Raw genomic sequence first — 12,250 nt, 5'->3', positions numbered from 1 at the left:
TTTTTGTCTTGGCCTTAAAATAGGTTTACAATGAGCGCGGAGTTCACAAACAGGTGAAATATTTATCATCGTTTCAATTTCGTCAAATATGGACTTATCATTAGCAAATTTCACACACTGATGCGCAGATTAATAAAGAGAAATCGTGTCTTTTTAGATTTTCGATTAGAAGTTTAGGAAGTATTATATTGACCTCGAACGTCTCCTTTTTACCGTGTTCTTTTCTGATTTCTCCCAATAACAAACTACCGCTGCTTGTTGCAAGGCTTGTACATAATCATTTATCTAGCTCTGTATCTCAGGATATAAATACACTCCCACATATTTATCAAGTATAATAATCTATAATATATATCCAAATGTGTGTGGTCAAAATATGGAAAATAGACTAAGCCTGGCCTAGCCTACGAAGAAATTTGGCCCTGTATCAATAATCAGAAATGTATCAATAATGGTGACCTATACATTGACCTCTATATAAGTAATGTACAGTGAGGGCGCCACTCAACAAAATCTTGAGAATGTGTAAACTTGTGGTGGGACAGAAGGAAGTTCAAGACGCACATGCCATATCCCGGGTATGTAGGGGATCACGAAAGCCGAGTGAAGGCGAGGATGGCAAGCTTTCCTGTGCTGAGAATAGGTGTGGCGAGCATTTGAAAAACATTTTTGACAACTAACTTTCATAGGGACTTGACGAATCACAGATACAGAGCTAAATTTCTTGCACAAATCCTTACGGAAGGCATTCAGTTTAAATCTGGTTTATATTTTGTGGTTCAATTATTTATACTAGATGCAATTACATCACATTGGTGAAACTGCCCAATTCCCGGAATGTGCTGACAACTTTGCTCAGTTGCTGACTAGCATCCATCTACCTTTCAATACTAAATCTTACCTTACCTAATGTGTGTAGTTTCTTTTCTATCATATGTAAGTTACTTCGTCTTTCTGCATCGACCGAGATACGAACATTGGACCTTGTGGTCCAGAGACTTCACTCTGGCCGTACTCCATAGAGAGATGTTGAGGAAGGTTGTATTCAAAACGTACGTTTCCTGAGGAAATATGTGACCCGACCACCATTCACAACGGCCCGAAGGCATTACACCCGCGGGTTAAAATGTGCCTCGATGATAACACCTGTCAACCACTTAAAGACTTGGTGTATAAGGTGCCGCCATTTAAAAAAAAACAGTTTTCTGGGAGAGGGCCATTTTAATTTGACTGATTCTATTATTGAGGTGAACAAACTTGCAAAGAAATATGGTAGATGACTTAAGTTATGTCACTCAAAATAACACATGAGGAACAGTGCTACAAATATACATACATACATACATACATACATACATACATACATACATACATACGTACGTACGTACGTACGTACGTACGTACATACATACATACATACATAAATACAGAGAGACAGACAGAGACATACAGAAATAAGGAAACAGACAGACAGACAGACAGACAGACAGACAGACGCAATTATTAATGGACAAAATGATAAACAAAAAAACGACAGAAAATGAAAATACCATGAATACCATACTGGAAGTTATGGACCTCATTAAAAGTGTTTACACACATATACATGTGCAAACATATTCTCTTCTTAATGTTTCATCTTTTTTCGTTCTTTCACGCAACTAGCATTTCTTTTCCCCGATCCTGTCAATGATGATGATAGCCCTATAGGTAGAAATGTTTATATAAATGTTTATATAATACCTGACCAGCTATATATCATCCTACATACTGAAGTCAAATCCACGAGTACGGTGCCCTCGTTGGTTAGTAAATATATCAATTTCCTGACAGAGTGGTGAAACCAGCCTGCCAGCTTGTCTTCGTCCAGAACCTCCATACAACAGCATAAACATGTACAAGCTGAGGTTATAAGCCTTACGCGAGTGAAAATACTACTATGAATGAATGAATGAATGAATGAATGAATGAAATTTATTTCACTATGAAACCTTGATTACTAGCATAATGTTAAGGGAGCCTTCAGTAATTCTGGGGGGAGTTATTGGGTAAAAAGTGTCTCTTCACCTAACCATAACCCTAATTCTAATGGCAACAATAGGACTTTCAACTGGTGGCAGCGATGGGATGACAACAAACAAAATAATGCAATGTTATTTATAGACAATACAATGAAGGAAAACGAAAATGTGATCCTCCCCTAATTTTTATTTTCTAAAATATGGCCCTTCCTTGTGAACTGATTTGTAAAAAGTAACCCCGCTATTCCCCGCCCTCACCCCGTGTACATACTGACCAAACCCTAATGTCAATGCTTGCCTTCTTGTGGTGTTAGAACAGTTGATTGCATAGTATATGAGATTGTATTATACCCATAATTAATAACGTTATCGTTTACAAGCCATGTCTTAACCAAGTCAATTGCAAGTAATAGTCAAGTATACTTTAGCGTGTATGATATACTAAAAGTACCTCTTAAAATGAAGAAGAAATAACGCCCCTTTGTGCCCCTTTAACTTGCCTGAGGGAACATTGGCATACATTTTCAGCAAAGGCAATGAGAATGTGATTCTATGTTAAGGACATAAAGCATGAATTTAGATGCGCGAAGTGAATGAGTAATGAGCTTATATTGATATCACTCAAATACAACGTGGGGTTAAAACCTTTACATGAATATTAGCATTCACATCTGCTTTGCCGACTATTCAACAAGACAGCATTTTCAGTTTTAATACGTCTCGTATATCCACACCATAGTCGGCACGTGATACTCAGAATATGAAACACACTGTTATTAAGTTGAAGAAAACTCCAACTTATTTTCTGTTAAAATTGATACAAACAGGGGTGACCCCAGCCTCCCCAGGGATGACCGTGTACATGAAATGTAAGTGATATTCCGCTTTTGATATTCATTGGTGGTGTCGTATATATACACATATATAAATATTATATATATATATATATATATATATATATATATATATATATATATGTCGTGCGTGTGTGTACGTGGGTATGAGTGTGTGTGTGTGTATGCGTGTGACATTAACGTTGAGAATGTGTACAGTGATGATCAGACTTTGAATATAGTTAAGTATTCACTTTACTTCCCAAATAAATATAACAGTTGGTAAATGGGGAGTCAGGAAATAGCTCACAATTAGTGTGGGCTTGTCCCCTGCTAGTGAATATCTCTTCACAACCAGGAGAATTTTTACACTTTTACTCATATAACCTTGAGAACAGAAAGCAAATAATGACTAATTGCTTTGGTTGGATAGATGAGACTGAGTCATCTAGTAATTAAGGTCATTAATGTGATATTGATGAGATGACGTTACATTCAAAAGGCCAGAGGATATTATAATGCAAATGACTGTTTGAACACAGTGTGTGTATGGGGTATGATTGGAAAATATACTTTATTAAAGCCCAGAGCGAAGAGAAACAGGTGCTTCCAGCTCTGCGGTAAAAAGCCAAGTCGCTCAAACATGCGACGCTATGGTCGTTACAATAATTAAATTACAATAAGACACGCATAGGAGATGAGCTTCCGAAGATAACAATAGGTCATGCATAATTATGAGCGTCATGGAGTTGAAACAAAGGACACTAAACTTTAAATGACATCTCCAGACATACGATATTAGTGTACCTATTGTCTTGACACCCATGTGAGCTATTGCTATAAAAGATATTCATTTCTCTAGGCGTTTGGTGACATGTATAAACAGTGTCAGGTCTGAACCCAAACACAGTAATTACAAATTGATGACAATGGTTTAAATTTTCATATACTGAGCAAACACACGATGGACAATGTTTATTTACGCTGGTTTGTCCATGTTGTCACTAACTATAGTTTTAGTCATTGATTTTCAATTCAATTCTGAATAGCTACATCTGATAACACCTAATTACACTTGATCGACGTCATATGATAAGATCCCGCCGAGAGAGGAAGGTTCAACTTGTACGTAGAAAGTCAACCATATTGTGTGGCGGGGTATGGGTAAACTATCTATTGTTGCTTTTGTCATGCGTGTTCACGTGTACTCAATAAACCAGAGAATATACAGTAAACGAATGACTCGATAAATATGTTTTCAAATTGCATGTTTATATGTTGCATCGCAATTAAAACGAGCATCATAATAAATCCCAAGCAAATTAGCAATGAAACGTTACGCTAATCTACTAATTACAATGTATATAAATCCACTCTGCAAGGGACAGCTACATACATATGACAAAAATGTATTACAATGTATATAAAAGCATTCTGATTTTAGTTCCTACACAGCTTACTTTCGTCTGCTGTATGTATGTATGTATGTATGTATGTATGTATGTATGTATGTATGTATTTATTTATTTATGTATGTATGTATGTATGTATGTATGTATTTATGATTTATTACATGGGCTATGGCACGACCTTTCTGGATGTCAACATTGGTATTTGATATCTGTCTCCTCAATACATATGCTATCTACCAAAATAGTTCAATCCATTATCTATCACAGAAAGGTTTCTTTATGCAAATAAAACATGGAAATATTTGAAATTTAGCATGGTTTGCCTGCCATTTAGAATCATTTTGTCGTTGGCAACAGCTACTGAGTGGACTCCGAGGTTTGTACTATTAAAGGTACTTCCCACACAACTGGTAGGAGCAATTTTTTTTACCTTACGACTTTTCCCCCGAAGTTTGAATTAAACTTTGTAATATGATCGAATTTCACCGTTGCATCACTTTACCCCCTGGATTTGGTGAATAATTCAAAAGAAATCCTATTTTATTATTTATTACACTACATTGAATTCAAAATACCGACTGGCGAAAATTAGTACATTTATATTTTTTATATTGAATACTGAAATTTGAATTAACTATGTGCTTGGGTATCTTTAAAAACTATTTATGAAATCAGATTCAAATCGTTTTTACTCGTTTACGGTAAACAATAAGCAGTATTTACCAATACACAAACTGCCTTGAGGTTCTTTTTATAGTTCCTAGCCTTTATTAACGCACAATACGTCTTGGAAATAAACTGTTTAAACTTTTACTGTTACTCTGTGCAAGAAAACTATAACCTATTCAGTTAAAATCGATACAAACAACCTGGAATCACTGTACACATTTTTGAAATAGGGGTCAAAATGATATTTAAATTTTGTTATTTTAGAAGCAATATGTTACCTGTGTTATCGCTATGGGAAAATAAAATTTAGATGATTTCCTTAAAAAAACAAGAAAGTGAAACCCAAATTTATTTTATTATTTCAAAAGGACCAGGAGCAATCTTTCATATTTCAAAGTTTGGAAAGAATTAAAGAACTTTTATTGTCATACATATTTGATTCCAAAGACTATTTTAGAGATATATTCCTATGTTACATATAGTTTTTAATGAAGTTTACGTGAGGCAGGAATATCATATAGCTTATCAATGGTTGGGAGAATTCCATGGTGTTTAAGCTTCATTTTCAATGTATTTCAGAATCTGAATCCACAAGAGTCATGTTCAAAGTGTTTGCAGTCCTGGCTGTCATGCATGCTGCAATAGATTCCTTTGGGGTAGGTGCACTTTGCTTTTTATGCCTACAACAGTTGCTGTTGAAATTTTGCCACGAATAGAACTGATTATAATATTAACATATATCATAGCTTTGATGAGTTGCTCATATTTCACACCACAAAGAACCCCAATAAGGCCAATAAAGTGTTTGTCCTGCAGTATACTGCAGAAACGTTAGGACAACTATCAACATTTGAATTTACAACGTCATGATGTCGTTCTACTTTACAGGAATAAATAAATAAAAAACCCATAAAAATTCATAGTATTATAAAATGTATCTGGATTGCTATAAGAATTGCTTTCAATGGGTGTTGGCTGAAAGAATAAATGTACTATCAGCTTCAATATTCACATCACCCATGGGAAAGTACTGTCTCAGGAAATGAATTTCCACTCTCATGAAAATAACGCCCACGTATTCATTAACTTGATAATGATCAGTTTGATTTTGGTCAACATGTAAAAATCAATAGCATTTGCTATCTAGCGTACAGTAATCTATCTTAATTCAGTTCTTAATAATCGTGTCCAAATTGTGATGGATACGTGTACTTCCTATCTAGAAACTAATCCACAAGTTTACGCTCTCCAAGAAAGTTTTCGAGATCTCTAGATCTATCGTTATTTTGAAATTTAGTCTGAAATCTGAAAGATTATATTTTTTCTTGAGTTTCACGGAACTACAATTTGTCCCATGAACACGTCATTGGGCATATTAAAAGAAATACTACGATTAACACTTTCAAAGTACTTATTTGTCGTCAGAATGCTGACATAAAATATGAATTCAATTCTTCTACAATTTTGAAAGCAAAGTTTTTACTCTTTTTTCCTGCCTTCGAATACGTCTCACGACAAATGGAACGCACAAGTTAGACGACAGTTATGTCTAGTTGTTTTATATTACGCCAAATCTCTCGAATCCAATTCTGCTTTAAGATTTAGCAGGCTAATCGTTTCACTATTGTTACAATTTAAAGTCAGATAGATTCATAAAAGAATGTTATTCATTTAATTCATTTGTTGATGAATTCATTGATCCATATTTCGTATTTCAATATATATAAATCCACGCTGCAAGAGGCAAAATGTATTTGAATTACCGTCTGCAAATGCTGACCGAGTAAGTTTTAATTATAACTGATCAAGTTACATGAACGATATGTAAACTAATGAAGTCTACAAACACAAATTAAGACTACGAAATGTGATCAATGTATTGTGGTCAGCTGACAGCATTGATGACTGGTGTAATCTTATACAATTTTACGACACCCATCGCAAGGGAGGATCGGATACGTGTAATGTATCTTCATTATTGGCAGCTATACGAAATACTTGCTATGTTATTTTTAGGTTTAAATTACATTATGCCTGATCTGTCAAGCTTGATAATATTTCAGTATCCTGGTCGTACAATCATGAAAGCACTGCTGATATCGATTTCATGGTTATCCGCATGGTCCCGATTGCACAATGTATTGAGTGACTTGCTGATCACACTGCCAGTTACTTTCCCATCAATGTTTAAATATGGATAACCCAACTATGGTCGACCCTTAGTTGTCAATTATGATGACGATTACCAGCACATATTGCCAGTTATATTTGTAGGAATCGGACTATCGTTTTCAGTTGCAAATAGAAAATTACAAAAAATCGAATATTCCTATATATTGCTACACCAATGTCTACCCATGTTGAATTTTGGAGTTCTACGCTCAAGGAATAATTTCTGAAAATTTAGCCATGATGTAGTAACATTACGTATACGATGCGGTTACGGAAACTGTATTTTCCCTTTCAAAGACTAAAGTGTGCTCTCTGCACCATGTACACCAATCACCATCCGCAAAATTTTAACACGCTTTCATATACTATCGTATATTCTGCTGCTATATCAACATTGTCATAACGCTTTATAGAACCACGGTGTCATACATTTTCACAATCCACAAGCTTTTATCAACATTTTTTATATATGCTCGTCGTCAAACAGTCTGCATTCACTAAATGTCATTTCATATATACCTGGCCACTGGTTTGTACACCATGACCGTACAGTATCCCATATAATTGACAAAACGAAAACAAAAGATGATTAATAAGATATTAAGATGACAGTTTAACATGGAAAAACAAGGCCAAGGGTGTGGGTAACGATGATTTCACAGCAAACATCACCCCGTCTGTATAGACCGGATTATTCTCACTTAATAATGTTAGACTAACTGTAAAGACTAAAAAATGTCCCATTATTAGTATAAGTACTGAGTTACCTAATAATGAATTGTCGCCCATTTGAATTAATTTAAAATCAAATAGCAATAGAGGATCACAAGAAAACCTATCATCCGTCACGAATTGATATTCTTGTATTTTTGATAAGTCTATTTGATTAGTACAGTATGTCTAGTCAAATTGAAAGTACTTTACTCCACACCTTCGTCATTTTCATTTAAATCGCAATTTCACTATAATCTTTGCAAGAGCTTGTTGTGTCATATCAATTTACTTTAAGCGTGTTTCATGTACATGTATATCGTTATATTAAGTAAATAATTGGCTCAGCACAGCGTCGCAACTGTTTCTTCGCAGTGTTCTGCTGCAAAGATACCAACTAACAATGATGCCGTGGCTTACATGAAAACCCGGGAAGATTATAAAAAAGTAGGTGAATGTACTACATTGTTATATCCTACATTATCGTAAGATATATTAATGTCTAGAATTTTGCTGATCATGTTTGATTTTACTATTCTCAATAATAAAATATCTAAGTTTGTGTGTGTGTGTGTGTGTGTGTGTGTGTATGTGTGTGTGTGTGTGTCATAGTACTGCAATTTGTTCACATCAAAACGAGGTAAATGTTTAAGCATATAATTATTAGGTATTTAATGAATTTCGGTAACAATACATACCTATAACAAATTTATTAATGATAAGTAGTGCAAGATTGCAGTTATATTCAGGAGTTTGTTTCTTCCAAATTAAATAGTTTATTCGCCAATAACCCATGCACGATTTGTTATTTCTTCTTTATTGCATGGTAAGACACTTGAAATAATTCAAGGAAGGGAACTAGTCGGTATGTTATACTTCTGTTTTCACAATCATAATTCATATATGCTATGATTTATACCATAATTATATACAAAGCAATAACTCAATTTGCTGTGAATGCATTTTATTCAAACATTCTATGAGCATTTACATTTAATATTCGAAGTTATTGGTCATGAATATTGTTTCATTAGCTAGGCCCTAAATAGGCACTAATTGACAACAGTTATAATTACCATCCTTTGCAATTTGAATGTCATTAGTTGTTGCCAGTATTGCATATATGGGATATTGGATCCTAATCCAATATCTACAAAGCCAACAATAACTAATGGCCATATCACACAGACAAGAGAGTAATACTGCGATTAAATACAACCGGCGTAAAACACGAGTGCATTTATACATGCTCAGGGTACGTAGGAATGAGACAAGATTCATGCAAAGACATACAATGTAATTAGTGTTAGTAACTCTGTAACTAATATCAAAGCTTAAACACCACATGAGTCAGGACCCATAACGCTGTTTACTAACCAAATGCTGTGATCCTATAACTGTTTTCTGACCAAATGCTGACTGACTGTTAGTATTACATTTCACAGCTGATATAAACAAACTGATAAAAGCATCGCCTAAATCAACATCAGAGGCACCCCTGTTACTTTTTGTATCAAGTCCATTGTTGACTTTGCTTAATTTTGTTGTAACTGTTACATAAAGTCTTTCCTCAGTTCATTCAAGCAAACGCACTGGTGTTTTTTTTCCTGAATTGTAAGATCAATTTCTTGACTAATTTTGTTTAAAAGACAAAGATGTGATTGCTTCATAAATATATATTACAACAGTGACAACAGCGGTTGCATAGCTACAGCATGTCAAAACCAGATGCAAACTTAATGCCTCCCATAAGGGCAAAAACCATAGATTGTTGTTCCTACACACTTTGTTGGAATGAAACATGTTCTATTGTCGTTTCATATAACTCATTTTCCAATTAAGGGCACATCATGTATGATAGCTATTGCTCAGAATTCTGTATTCCAACAATGTGTGTAGAAAGAAAAATATATGATTTTGCCCTCACGGGAGGCATTCAGTATTAATGTGGTTATTGTTTATTTGAAAAGCACATATATTTGTAACATTATAGGGTATATCACAATTCTGAACACTTTAAATGTATTTATCAGAACGTGCTGACCAAACTTCAGACGGTCAGGTGATCCAATGTGGTGGCAACCAAATGTCATTAACTTTTCAAGAGGAATGGTTTTTGAATGAGTTACAACTTGACAGTGCAGATGAAGGGGATTTCCATTTGCGTGATCCAACTTGTAAAGGATATAAGTCAAACTGCGAGTATATATTTCAGACGCTGCTTTATGAATGTGGTACTACGTCGGTGGTAAGACTTCAGAGATGAAATCTCGACTGTATTCATCCTAATAGTGTCAAATAAATTAATCAGACGACATACGTCAATCTCTGAATTGATTATAGTAAGAGGGAAGGGGGAGGGGGTGGTGGTGGTGGTGGTGGTAGGATTCCGCTAACTCTATATAGGTAAGCTTTGAGATGTGTGAAAAACATATGCCGGTTATGTGCATCAGTAGCACTGTTAAATCGGGTCTGTTTTTAAGTTATTACAGAAACCTTTCACTGTATTTAGATGTAAGACGGCACATGCAATTTATTATTTTACATAATTGAATAACATGTATGTGAATCAAATAATCGACCTACCTATCAATCAATCAATCAATCAATCAATCAATCAATCAGTCAGTCAATCAATCAATCATATTAATCAATCAATCAATCAATCAATCAATCAATCAAGGAAATGGTTAATTATATTTATTTAATTGACAATTGCTTGTTGTTATCGATCGCCATACCGCCTACAAAGCCATGGAAATGTGACACACGCTACATTTGTACATAGCATCTAAGAAATTTCAATAAATATTGCAATCACTATAAGTTAGGAACGATATTTCTACTATGATACAGATTCAAAAATATGACCCCCCCCCCACACACACACTGATATGACAATGATACAGTTCTTTCTCAGAAACGAAATATATTTTACAATTGTGACGTCATCAATGATTGCATTGACCTGTCAGAATCAGAAATGGTCTGACATTTTAGCACGCTTTAGTGAGTAGACGCTCTTCAGTCAATAATTCATAAAACTAAATGGTATGAAACTAAAAAGGCTGTTGGATCAATCAAGTTTGTTTTTGATCATTTGATTGGATTGTCAGGATTGTCATTTGATTAATTTATTTGATCAGTGATTCATTGGGTGACGTTGTAATCAAAAGTCTCTGTAATATATTCATATACTATATTATTAATGTTTAAAATTAAATTGAGATTGAGGGGTGATTGATTGATTGATTGGTTGGTTGGTTGTGTGTAAAAACGACGTTCATCTTTCTGAAATAAGATCACAAAGCAAAATACTTCTTGTATGTCAGGAATTAAAATTTACAATATCTTGATATGTATAATATTATTGAGACATTTGTATCCCACCTTTGAAATAGGCGACAGCGGATACCATCACCTACAGTAACATAATCTATGGTAAACAAGGTAAAGCACTTTTGGAAATTACCTGTATTTATCCAATGGAATATGCCTTTGTCTATAAAATCACCAAAGAACGTCCGAGTCAGTAAGTGAGAAGGATTCTTTAAATTCAGTTTTATGGAAATTGCACATAGTATACTATTTTAAAAGGAAACTTGAGATAGATTTGCTTCAAGTTTCAAATGACATTAGTTCACATCATTGTTCGATGTCTTCACTCCGACATTGAATTGCATACTGTCTTCTGATAGTATATCTTTTGGACAAATTAGCATATTTGTTACCATGTCAACCAAACGTAATACAGTTGAACATCAAATGTCAATGTTTTTGTTTTCTTCAGCCAGACAATGTAACATGTGTTGGTTGAGCAATGGTATATTCAAAATTACATGATAATATTCTGGAAAATGTGACCTACTTTACAACTTCTGCTGTTAGTAATTGTTTAAACATCTTAATGTGCACAAAGAGGATGTTTCAAGTATTCACTTCGGATATAGAATCTATTAGAATTTCAGAACAACCTCAGACCACTAAAAACCTTGTTAGTGGTCTGAGGATCAGGAACAACTCATTTATGGAAAAAGTTAATTTGTATAAGGCCCGGAAAAAATGAATCTGTTCAATTTAGCCCATCATTTTGGGTAGGTGGGTCAAATAATGATTGGATAATGAAAACGAGCTATAAGCTTACATACTGATTGTAAGCATGCAAGCATATAAAATAATACAACTCACTATGAATACAAATCAACATCACTGTCAGATGAAACAAGGAAGATGCAAACATTACTCCTAGAGATTTTCAAAACAAAGTGCACACTGTAGTCCAACATAGCACGACGTTTGCCCATCACAAACAAAATTTTGCTAGTGAGACTGCATAGCCTATTATTATTTTACAATTAAAAACATGCCATTCTAAATATATTCTTGTGCAATGGAAAGAAACGACATGAAACGGGACATTAAATTCTAAAAA

The sequence above is a fragment of the Glandiceps talaboti genome, chromosome 22 (genome assembly GCF_964340395.1).
Source record: "Glandiceps talaboti chromosome 22, keGlaTala1.1, whole genome shotgun sequence".
Lineage (NCBI taxonomy): Eukaryota > Metazoa > Hemichordata > Enteropneusta > Spengelidae > Glandiceps > Glandiceps talaboti.
Note: the sequence above shows the minus strand (reverse complement) of the source record.